The sequence below is a fragment of the Salmo salar genome, chromosome 08 (assembly GCF_965601325.2).
Source record: "Salmo salar chromosome 08, fSalSal1, whole genome shotgun sequence".
In the NCBI taxonomy this organism is placed as follows: Eukaryota; Metazoa; Chordata; class Actinopteri; order Salmoniformes; family Salmonidae; genus Salmo; species Salmo salar.
Window position 1 is genome coordinate 10,361,252 of NC_138298.1, and position 13,257 is coordinate 10,374,508.

A 13,257-nucleotide genomic window follows, 5' to 3' on the forward strand; every position below is an offset into this window, starting at 1 on the left:
ATCAAATCAATCAAATTTATTTTTATATAGCCCTTCGTACATCAGCTGATATTCTCAAAATGCTGTACAGAAACCCAGCCTAAAACCCCAAACAGCAAGCAAAGCATGTGAAAGAAGCACGGTGGCTAGGAAAAACTCCCTAGGAAAAACTCCCTAGAAAGGCCAAAAACCTAGGAAGAAACCTAGAGAGGAACCAGGCTATGAGGGGTGGCCAGTCCTCTTCTGGCTGTGCAGGGTGGATATTATAACAGAACATGGTCAAAATGTTAAAATGTTAAAGTGTTCATAAATGACCAGCATGGTCAAATAATAATAATCATAGTAGTTGTCGAGGGTGCAACAAGCACGTCCGGTGAACAGGTCAGGGTTCCATAGCTGCAGGCAGAACAGTTGAAACTGGAGCAGCAGCACGGCCAGGTGGACTGGGGACAGCAAGGAGTCATCATACCAGGTAGTCCTGAGGCATGGTCCTAGGGCTCAGGTCCTCCGAGAGAAAGACAGAAAGAGAGAATTAGAGAGAGCATATTTAAATACACACAGGACACCGGATAAGACAAGAGAAATACTCCAGATGTAACAGACTGACCCTAGCCCCCCGACACATAAACTACTGCAGCATAAATACTGGAGGCTGAGACAGGAGGGATCAGAAGACACTGTGGCCCCATCCGATGATATCCCCGGACAGGGCCAAACAGGCAGGATATAACCCCACCCACTTTGCCAAAGCACAGCCCCCACACCACTAGAGGGATGTCTCCAACCACCAACTTACCGTCCTAAGACAAGGCCGAGTATAGCCCACAACGATCTCCGCCATGGCACAACCCAAGGGGGGGGCGCCAACCCAGACAGGAAGACCACGTCAGTGACTCAACCCACTCAAGTGACGCACCCCTCCCATGGACGGCATGGAAGAACACCAGTAGGCCAGTGACTCAGCCCCTGTAAAAGGGTTAGAGGCAGAGAATCCCAGTGGAAAGAGGGGAACCGGCAAGGCAGAGACAGCAAGGGCGGTTCGTTGCTCCAGCCTTTCCGTTCCTCTTCACACTCCTGGGCCAGACTATACTTAATCATAGGACCTACTGAAGAGATAAGTCTTCAGTAAAGACTTAAAGGTTGAGACTGAGTCTGCGTCTCTCACATTGGTAGGCAGACCATTCCATAAAAATGGAGCTCTATAGGAGAAAGCCCTACCTCCAGCCGTTTGCTTAGAAATTCTAGGGACAATTAGGAGGCCTGCGTCTTGTGACCGTAGCGTACGTGTAGGTATGTACGGCAGGACCAAATCGGAAAGATAGGTAGGAGCAAGCCCATGTAATGCTTTGTAGGTTAGCAGTAAAACCTTGAAATCAGCCCTTGCCTTAACAGGAAGCCAGTGTAGGGAGGCTAGCACTGGAGTAATATGATCAAATTTTTTGGTTCTAGTCAGGATTCTAGCAGCCGTATTTAGCACTAACTGAAGTTTATTTAGTGCTTTATCCGGGTAGCCGGAAAGTAGAGCATTGCAGTAGTCCAGCCTAGAAGTAACAAAAGCATGGATTAATTTTTCTGCGTCATTTTTGGACAGAAAATTTCTGATTTTTGCAATGTTACGTAGATGGAAAAAAAGCTGTCCTTGAAACAGTCTTGATATGTTCTTCAAAAGAGAGATCAGGGTCCAGAGTAACGCCGAGGTCCTTCACAGTTTTATTTGAGACGACTGTACAACCATCCAGATTAATTGTCAGATTCAACAGAAGATCTCTTTGTTTCTTGGGACCTAGAACAAGCATCTCTGTTTTGTCCGAGTTTAAAAGTAGAAAGTTTGCAGCCATCCACTTCTTTATGTCTGAAACACAGGCTTCTAGCGAGGGCAATTTTGGGGCTTCACCATGTTTCATTGAAATGTACAGCTGTGTGTCGTCCGCTGTCACGTCCTGACCAATATTTAGGTATTATTTCTATTATATTTGGTCAGGACGTGGCAGAGGTATATTTGTTTTGTATTATGGGGTTTTGTGTGTGGTGTAGTGGGGTGTATTAGTTTGGTATAGGTTCTAGGTTTGTTTTTCTATGTGTAGTTTTGGGTGCTGGACTCTCAATTGGAGGCAGGTGTTTCTAGTTGCCTCTGATTGGGAGTCCCATAAGTAGGTGTGTGTTTGTTTGGTTTTCGTGGGTAGTTGTTTTTGCACTGCGTGTTGTGTGCCTGCAAAACTGTTCCTGTCTTATATATTGTTTGAATTGTTAAGTGGATGCTCTACTCCTTTATTTTTATTAAAGATGAGTATTCACATACCTGCTGCGCCTTGGTCCATTTTTACAGAAGACAGCCGTTATAGAACTACCCACCACCAAAGGACCAAGCAGCAGAAGAGGAGGAAGCCACAGGAGAGAAAAAGGGAACAATGGACATGGGAGGACGTCCTGGACGGCAAGGGAGCCTACACCTGGGAAGAGATCCTGGCCGGAAGGGATCGCCTCCCATGGGAACAGGTGGAGGCACTCAGGAGAGTGGAGGCAGCTGGACAGAGGAACCATCGGGAACGTTACGCTGGAACACGGTTGGCTAGGAAACCCGAGAGGCAGCCCCAAGATTTTTTTTGGGGGGGGCACACGGGTAGTTTGGCCAGGCCAGGGAAGAGCCGTAAGCCAGCTACCCGTGACTACAGGGAGGTGCGTACGAGGTGGAGGGCGCCATGTTACGCTGAGGTGCGCACCATCTCGCCTATACGGACGCACAGCCCAGTGCGCCCAGTACCAGCGCCCCGCAGGTGCCAGGGCAAGGGGAGCATCGAGCCGGAAGGGGTGATGCCAACCCTGCACTCAAGACCGCCAGTGCGCCCTTTCGGTCCAGTGTTTCCCGCCAGACGCACTAGCATGGAGGTGCGTGTCTCCGGGCTGGCACGTCCTATACCAGCCCCGCGCATCAGGAGTCTAGTGTGTCAACCCAGCCTCGCCAGTCAACCATCACCAGAGCTGCCCGCCAGTCAACAGTCGTCAGAGCTGCCCGCCAGTCAACAGTCGTCAGAGCTGCCCGCCAGTCAACAGTCGTCAGAGCTGCCCGCCAGTCAACAGTCGTCAGAGCTGCCCGCCAGTCAACAGTCGTCAGAGCTGCCCGCCAGTCAACAGTCGCCAGAGAGGTCAGACTGCCCTGAACTGCAGGAGTGGCCAGACTGCCCTGAACTGCCGGAGTGGCCAGACTGCCCTGAACTGCCAGAGTGGCCAGACTGCCCTGAACTGCCAGAGTGGCCAGACTGCCCTGAACTGCCAGAGTGGCCAGACTGCCCTGAACTGCCAGAGTGGCCAGACTGCCCTGAACTGCCAGAGTGGCCGGACTGCCCTGAACTGCCAGAGTGGCCGGACTGCCCTGAACTGCCAGAGTGGCCGGACTGCCCTGAACTGCCAGAGTGGCCGGACTGCCCTGTTCTGCCAGAGTGGCCGGACTGCCCTGTTCTGCCAGAGTGGCCGGACTGCCCTGTTCTGCCAGAGTGGCCGGACTGCCCTGTTCTGCCAGAGTGGCCGGACTGCCCTGTTCTGCCAGAGTGGCCGGACTGCCCTGTTCTGCCAGAGTGGCCGGACTGCCCTGTTCTGCCAGAGTGGCCGGACTGCCCTGTTCTGCCAGAGTGGCCGGACTGCCCTGTTCTGCCAGAGTGGCCGGACTGCCCGGTTCTGCCAGAGGTGCCCGCCTGCCCTGATCTGCCAGGGTGCCCGGCCTGTCAGGATCAGCCCGAGTGGTCCTCCTGCCCTCCGGTCCAGCCCGAGTGGTCCTCCTGCCCTCCGGTCCAGCCCGAGTGGTCCTCCTGCCCTCCGGTCCAGCCCGAGTGGTCCTCCTGCCCTCCGGTCCAGCCCGAGTGGTCCTCCTGCCCTCCGGCCCAGCCCGAGTGGCCCGCATGCCTTCCGGCCCAGCCCGAGTGGCCCGCATGCCTTCCGGCCCGGCCCGAGTGGCCCGCATGCCTTCCGGCCCGGCCCGAGTGGCCCGCATGCCTTCCGGCCCGGCCCGAGTGGCCCGCATGCCTTCCGGCCCGGCCCGAGTGGCCCGCATGCCTTCCGGCCCGGCCCGAGTGGCCCGCATGCCTTCCGGCCCGGCCCGAGTGGCCCGCATGCCTTCCGGCCCGGCCCGAGTGGCCCTCCTGCTCTCCGGCCCGGCCCGAGTGGCCCTCCTGCTCTCCGGCCCGAGGGGCCCTCCTGCTCTCAGGCCCGGCCCGAGGGGCCCTCCTGCTCTCCGGCCCGGCCCGAGGGGCCCTCCTGCTCTCCGGCCCGGCCCGAGGGGCCCTCCTGCTCTCCGGCCCGGCCCGAGGGGCCCTCCTGCTCCCCGGCCCGGCCCGAGGGGCCCTCCTGCTCCCCGGCCCGGCCCGAGGGGCCCTCCTGCTCCCCGGCCCGGCCCGAGGGGCCCTCCTGCTCCCCGGCCCGGCCCGAGGGGCCCTCCTGTCCCCCGGCCCGGCTCGAGGGGTCCGTCTGCCTGGCGCAGCTATCGGCTCCACCGAAGTGGGCGACGCCGAGGGTGGAGCAGGGTCCACGTCCTGCACCGGAGCCACCTCCAGGATAGGTGGGTTGGGGAGGGAGGGTGTAGCACAGTGCCGTCGTTGACGGCAGCCACCCTCCCTTCCCTCCCTTATTGTTTAGGGGGTATTGCTTTTTGGTTTTGTTGGGGTAATGGGGATTTTTTGTGTTTTCTTTTAAGGTGCATTCCGGGGTCTGCACCTTTAGGGGGGGGTAATGTCACGTCCTGACCAATATTTAGGTATTATTTCTATTATATTTGGTCAGGACGTGGCAGAGGTATATTTGTTTTGTATTATGGGGTTTTGTGTGTGGTGTAGTGGGGTGTATTAGTTTGGTATAGGTTCTAGGTTTGTTTTTCTATGTGTAGTTTTGGGTGCTGGACTCTCAATTGGAGGCAGGTGTTTCTAGTTGCCTCTGATTGGGAGTCCCATAAGTAGGTGTGTGTTTGTTTGGTTTTCGTGGGTAGTTGTTTTTGCACTGCGTGTTGTGTGCCTGCAAAACTGTTCCTGTCTTATATATTGTTTGAATTGTTAAGTGGATGCTCTACTCCTTTATTTTTATTAAAGATGAGTATTCACATACCTGCTGCGCCTTGGTCCATTTTTACAGAAGACAGCCGTTACATCCGCATAGCAGTGAAATTTAACATTATGTTTTCGAATGACATCCCCAAGAGGTAAAATATATAGTGAAAACAATAGTGGTCCTAAAACGGAACCTTGAGGAACACCGAAATTTACAATTGATTTGTCAGAGGACAAACCATTCACAGAGACAAACTGATATCTTTCCGACAGATAAGATCTAAACCAGGCCAGAACTTGTCCATGTAGACCAATTTGGGTTTCCAATCTCTCCAAAAGAATGTGGTGATCGATGGTATCAAAAGCGGCACTAAGATCTAGGAGCACGAGGACAGATGCAGAGCCTCGGTCTGACGTCATTAAAAGGTCATTTACCACCTTCACAAGTGCAGTCTCAGTGCTATGATGGGGTCTAAAACCAGACTGAAGCGTTTCGTATACATTGTTTGTCTTCAGGAAGGCAGTGAGTTGCTGTGCAACAGCTTTTTCCAAAAAAAATTTTGAGAGGAATGGAAGATTCGATATAGGCCGATAGTTTTTTATAATTTCTGGATCAAGATTCGGCTTTTTCAAGAGAGGCTTTATTACTGCCACTTTTAGTGAGCTTGGTACACATCCGGTGGATAGAGAGCCGTTTATTATGTTCAACATAGGAGGGCCAAGCACAGGAAGCAGCTCTTTCAGTAGTTTAGTTGGAATAGGGTCCAGTATGCAGCTTGAGGGTTTGGAGGCCATGATTATTTTCATCATTGCGTCAAGGGATATAGTACTAAAACACTTTAGTATCTCCCTTGATCCTAGGTCCTGGCAGAGTTGTGCCACACGAGGAAGCCACACGGCCAAAATCAACGAAACAAACCAACCTAGAAAAAAGAACATAGAACGCCCACCCAATGTAACACCCTGGCCTAAGCAAAATAACGAACAAAAAAAAACCTTTCTATGGCCAGGGCGTTACACTAATAGAAATCCTCATGATTTTGTTTAATGATTTTGAATTTGAGCATCATTATATCTATAGCCTTCACTTTCTCGTTCTGAACTTGTAACACGAGTAGGACGGGTGTAGCTTCATGACAATAATCAAGAGCTGCTGATTACTGATTTGACAGATCCAACTCAGTTACCCCTCAGACACCACCAAAACATCAGCTATGCGGCTGTTGGCTCTCGCCGGTTAACACTTGATCTGATTGGATCTAGGCCTTACACTCATTCAGTCTGTTTATTTGTATGATTATTGTCAGTTAAGAAAATTGTGCCTCTCTCTTTTAGATCTGCCACCCCCAGCATTTCAGCTGCAGGCACAGCAGTCCTCTGCTGTGGTATTTAATTTACCGGCTGCACCAGTTCCTACTACACTGGCGTGAACGGAGAAACTTTTGAGGATTCCCAGATGGATACAGGTAATTCAGAATTATATTACATACGCTCACTCACTCACTCACTCACTCTCACCAACAGATGTACACACACAAACATGTTGTTGAGCTGTATAGTTACTGCCACTATGTGCATCACTCCTTCAGATCTGCCATGCACTCCACCATTGCCCAACAGCCTCACCCAGAAGTGCATACACTGGGCCTATCAAGACTGATAAAGCAGAGATGGTTGGCTGACAAGGAAAAATTAAACACAACATGCACACGCTCTCTCTCTGTCGCACACACACACATTATCCCCCAATGTAAAGAAATTGTAATTACTTGTTTATTTTATGTATGCTCGAGTTTATTTTAGGATATCTATGCCTATCTATCCATTGTCAATATTTACATAGTTACTCTAAATATCTATCAAATCAAAATGTGATTTATAATATGTACAGTTTGAGGAAATTCTGTGTGCTTTTCTCGGAGTTGAAAAACATGCCTCACTCTTACACACACACACACACACACACACACACACACACACACACACACACACACACACACACACACACACACAATTATACCCAATGTAAATACATTGATTATTTTATTTATGCTCCATTTAATTTGAGGATTGTGTGCAATGAAGTACATTGACAGTTAAAACAGTTCGGTTTATAGGATATTTCTCTAATTAAAATGAATGACTGCAGACCTGCAACCCGCTTGTGTCATCTGGAGCTGAAACGGCCCCAAACGCCCTCACATATGTACATGGTTCCCGGAAGTTGTGCTGCAAAAATATTTTTTATGTACCAAGGCAACCCACCCTGGCTACCCATCCACATCGCTCTGGCCAAACGGATGTTTGTTCTCCACAATGAATGAATGTAGTGCTTAAAAACCAGGCAACCAAGGCCAAGGAATGGAGAGAGCGATGACCTGGAGGGAGTTCCAGACCTCAGCTTTTTATAAAGCAGAAAAGCAAAGATGGTTGGCTGACAAAGAAAAATTAAGACAACATGCATATACACATTCTCCCCGTTCTCTCTCCTGGGTCTCGACCCCGCCCTGTGCAACTGGGTCCTGGACTTCCTGACGGGCCGCCCCCAGGTGGTGAGGGTAGGAAACAACATCTCCACCCCGCTGATCCTCAACACTGGGTCCCCACAAGGGTGCGTTCTCAGCCCTCTCCTGTACTCCCTGTTCACCCACAACTGCGTGGCCATCCACGCCTCCAACTCAATCATCAAGTTTGCGGACGACACTACAGTGGTAGGCTTGATTACCAACAATGACGAGACGGCCTACAGGGAGGAGGTGAGGGCCCTCGGAGTGTGGTGTCAGGAAAATAACCTCACACTCAATATCAACAAAACAAAGGAGATTATCGTGGACTTCAGGAAACAGCAGAGGGAGCAGCCCCTATCCACATCGATGGGACAGTAGTGGAGAGGGTGGAAAGTTTTAAGTTCCTCGGCGTACACATCATGGACAAACTGAAAAGGTCCACACACACAGACAGCGTGGTGAAGAAGGCGCAATAGCGCCTCTTCAACCTCAGGAGGCTGAAGAAATTCGGCTTGTCACCAAAAACACTCACAAACTTTTACAGATGCACAATCGAGAGCATCCTGTCGGGCTGTATCACCGCCTGGTACGGCAGCTGCTCCGCCCATAACCGTAAGGCTCTCCAGAGGGTAGTGAGGTCTGCACAACGCATCACCGGGTGCAAACTACCTGCCCTCCAGGACACCTACACCATGCGATGTCACAGGAAGGCCAAAAAGATCATCAAGGACAACAACCACCTGAGCCACTGCCTGTTCACCCCGCTATCATCCAGAAGGCGAGGTCAGTACAGGTGCATCAAAGCTGGGACCGAGAGACTGAAAAACAGCTTCTATCTCAAGGCCATCAGACTGTTAAACAGCCATCACTAACATTGAGTGGCTGCTGCCAACATACTGACTCAACTCTAGCCATTTTAATAATGGAAAAATTTATGTAATCAATTTATCACTAGCCACTTTATATAATGCTTACATACCCTACATTACTCCTCTCATATGTATATACTGTACGCAATACCATCTACTGCATCTTGCCATCTTGATGTAATTAAATGTATCACTAGCCACTTTAAACAATGTCACTTTATGTAATGTTTTCATACCCTACTTTACTCATCTCATATGTATATACTGTACTCTACACCATCTACTGCATCTTGCCTATGCCGTTCGGGCATCACTTATTCATATATTTTTATGTACATATTCGTATTCATTCCTTTACACTTGTGTGTATAAGGTGTTGTGAAATTGTTAGGTTAAATTACTTGTTAGCTATTACTGCATGGTCGGAACTAGAAGCACAAGCATTTCGCTACACTCGCATTAACATCTGCTAACCATGTGTATGTGACAAATAAATTTGATTTGATAATAGTTACTGTATTGTGATTGTTAAGTGTTTTAATTACTCAACAAGTAGTGCCCCAAGGTGGGATTGAACCGTGTCTCAAAAGCAGCAGAAAAGGTCAAATAAGGTAACAAAAATGTCCGTTACGGCTATACACGTCACGTCTGGCCCAGCACGGATAGCTGCAAAGAAAAAATGCTAAACTAGTTGAAATTAGCTAACATTAGCTGGTTAGCTGGCTAGCTAGTAGAGGTAGCTAGCTAAATGCCACAGGGTTCAATTCTTGGGCCGACTCTTTTCTCTGTATACATCAATGATGTCGCTCTTGCTGCTGGTGAGTCTCTGATCCACCTCTACGCAGACGACACCATTCTGTATACTTCTGGCCCTTCTTTGGACATTGTGTTAACTACCCTCCAGAGGAGCTTCAATGCCATACAACTCTCCTTCCGTGGCCTCCGACTGCTCTTAAATACAAGTAAAACTAAATGCATGCTCTTCAACCGATCGCTGCCTGCACCTGTCCGCCCATCCAGCATCACTACTCTGGACGGTTCTGACTTAGAATATGTGGACAACTACAAATACCGAGGTGTCTGGTTAGACTGTAAACTCTCCTTCCAGACTCACATCAAACATCTCCAATCCAAAGTTAAATCTAGAATTGGCTTCCTATTTCGCAACAAAGCATCTTTCACTCATGCTGCTAAACATACCCTCGTAAAACTGACCATCCTACCGATCCCCGACTTCGGCGATGTCATTTACAAAATAGCCTCCAATACCCTACTCAATAAATTGGATGCAGTCTATCACAGTGCCATGCGTTTTGTCACCAAAGCCCCATATAGTACCCACCACTGCGACCTGTACGCTCTCGTTGGCTGGCCCTCGCTTCATACTCGTCGTCAAACCCACTGGCTTCAGGTCATCTACAAGACCCTGCTAGGTAAAGTTCCCCCTTATCTCAGCTCGCTGGTCACCATAGCAGCACCCACCTATAGCACGCACTCCAGCCGGTATATCTCTCTGGTCACCCCCAAAGCCAATTCCTCCTTCGGCCGCCTCTCCTTCCAGTTCTCTGCTGCCAATGACTGGAACGAACTACAAAAATCTCTAAAACCGGAAACACTTATCTCCCTTACTAGCTTTAAGCACCAGCTGTCAGACCAGCTCATAGATTACTGCACCTGTACATAGCCCATCTATAATTTAGCCCAAACAACTACCTCTTCCCCTACTGTATTTATTTATTTATTTTGCTCCTTTGCACCCCATTATTTCTATTTCTACTTTGCACTTTCTTCCACTGCCAATCTACCATTCCAGTGTTTTACTTGCTATATTGTATTTACTTCACCACCATGGCCTTTTTTGCCTTTATCTCCCTAATCTCACCTCATTTCTCACTTTGTATATAGACTTATTTTTCTACTATATTATTGACTGTATGTTTGTTTTAATCCATGTGTAACTCTGTGTTGTTGTATGTGTCAAACTGCTTGCTTTATCTTGGCCAGGTCGCAGTTGTAAATGAGAACTTGTTCTCAACTTGCCTACCTGGTTAAATAAAGGTGAAATAATTATTTTTTTGAAATGCTTGCACAATCGCTGGCTAGCTAACTATCAACGTTGTTGGATAGCTGAAAAAAACATGCTAAACTAAGCGACATTATGCAACAGAATATTTACACATTAACTCAATTTAAAACTGCTTATAACTCACCTGAGCGCTGTTGACACTTATCTAGGCAGACAGGTCAGGACAGGTGTCTGTTTTCTCTTTAAAAAATGTTGCTTGCTTTACAACAGCACACAGAACCAAGTATTGCGTGAGCGTTGGCCAGCTACTTAATCGATTTCCATAGACAGAGTAGAGTCAACAACTCACTACGAAATGGTACACATGTTTGCATTTCTGATTAAATTGCAAAGAGGTGGGACGGACAGTAGGTGAAAGTTATGATAAAAGTCTAGCTCCTTTTCTTATTATAAAGTCATAATTGTAGGCCAGGCCCTCATGCAGTCTTTATTTATTTTAATTTCAAAAAGCCCAAGAGCAATACAAATTCGAATAATAGAATATGCAGCAGGAAATATTACACACTGAGAGAAAATAATTCCTTCCTTCCTGATAAACTTGACCCAAATTCGTGAGCTCTTGACCATAATATAATTGTCTTAAGATAAATAATCAAAATACATGCTGTAGGACTATGGCATTCAGGTTTCTTCATATATTATACTGTAATCAGACACTGAAACACACTGGGCAAGAAAAGCATACAGAGCAGCTTATTTAGACCGTACCGTTAAGGTTGTCATGTTCCTTTTCTTGGACTTGTGATGCAAACTGCCAGTATCATCCCCACCAGACCCAGTCCAACTGCAGCTCAAATCAAAATCAAATCAAATTGTATTGGTCACATACACATGGTTAGTAGATGTTAATGCGAGTGTAGCGAAATGCTTGTGCTTCTAGTTCCGACAGTGCAGCAATATCTAACAAGTAATCTAACAATTCCACAACAACTACCTAATACACAAAAATCTAAAGGGATGGAATAAGAATATGTACATATAAATATATGGATGAGCGATGACCAAGCGGCATAGGCAAGATGCAATAGATGGTATAAAATACAGTATATAGATATGAGATGAGTAATGTAAGATATGTAATCATTATTAAAGTGGCATTATTTCAATCAATCAAATCAAATCAATCAAATTTATTTTTATATAGCCCTTCGTACATCAGCTGATATTCTCAAAATGCTGTACAGAAACCCAGCCTAAAACCCCAAACAGCAAGCAAAGCATGTGAAAGAAGCACGGTGGCTAGGAAAAACTCCCTAGGAAAAACTCCCTAGAAAGGCCAAAAACCTAGGAAGAAACCTAGAGAGGAACCAGGCTATGAGGGGTGGCCAGTCCTCTTCTGGCTGTGCAGGGTGGATATTATAACAGAACATGGTCAAAATGTTAAAATGTTAAAGTGTTCATAAATGACCAGCATGGTCAAATAATAATAATCATAGTAGTTGTCGAGGGTGCAACAAGCACGTCCGGTGAACAGGTCAGGGTTCCATAGCTGCAGGCAGAACAGTTGAAACTGGAGCAGCAGCACGGCCAGGTGGACTGGGGACAGCAAGGAGTCATCATACCAGGTAGTCCTGAGGCATGGTCCTAGGGCTCAGGTCCTCCGAGAGAAAGACAGAAAGAGAGAATTAGAGAGAGCATATTTAAATACACACAGGACACCGGATAAGACAAGAGAAATACTCCAGATGTAACAGACTGACCCTAGCCCCCCGACACATAAACTACTGCAGCATAAATACTGGAGGCTGAGACAGGAGGGATCAGAAGACACTGTGGCCCCATCCGATGATATCCCCGGACAGGGCCAAACAGGCAGGATATAACCCCACCCACTTTGCCAAAGCACAGCTCCCACACCACTAGAGGGATGTCTCCAACCACCAACTTACCGTCCTAAGACAAGGCCGAGTATAGCCCACAACGATCTCCGCCATGGCACAACCCAAGGGGGGGGCGCCAACCCAGACAGGAAGACCACGTCAGTGACTCAACCCACTCAAGTGACGCACCCCTCCCATGGACGGCATGGAAGAACACCAGTAGGCCAGTGACTCAGCCCCTGTAAAAGGGTTAGAGGCAGAGAATCCCAGTGGAAAGAGGGGAACCGGCAAGGCAGAGACAGCAAGGGCGGTTCGTTGCTCCAGCCTTTCCGTTCCTCTTCACACTCCTGGGCCAGACTATACTTAATCATAGGACCTACTGAAGAGATAAGTCTTCAGTAAAGACTTAAAGGTTGAGACTGAGTCTGCGTCTCTCACATTGGTAGGCAGACCATTCCATAAAAATGGAGCTCTATAGGAGAAAGCCCTACCTCCAGCCGTTTGCTTAGAAATTCTAGGGACAATTAGGAGGCCTGCGTCTTGTGACCGTAGCGTACGTGTAGGTATGTACGGCAGGACCAAATCGGAAAGATAGGTAGGAGCAAGCCCATGTAATGCTTTGTAGGTTAGCAGTAAAACCTTGAAATCAGCCCTTGCCTTAACAGGAAGCCAGTGTAGGGAGGCTAGCACTGGAGTAATATGATCAAATTTTTTGGTTCTAGTCAGGATTCTAGCAGCCGTATTTAGCACTAACTGAAGTTTATTTAGTGCTTTATCCGGGTAGCCGGAAAGTAGAGCATTGCAGTAGTCCAGCCTAGAAGTAACAAAAGCATGGATTAATTTTTCTGCGTCATTTTTGGACAGAAAATTTCTGATTTTTGCAATGTTACGTAGATGGAAAAAAGCTGTCCTTGAAACAGTCTTGATATGTTCTTCAAAAGAGAGATCAGGGTCCAGAGTAACGCC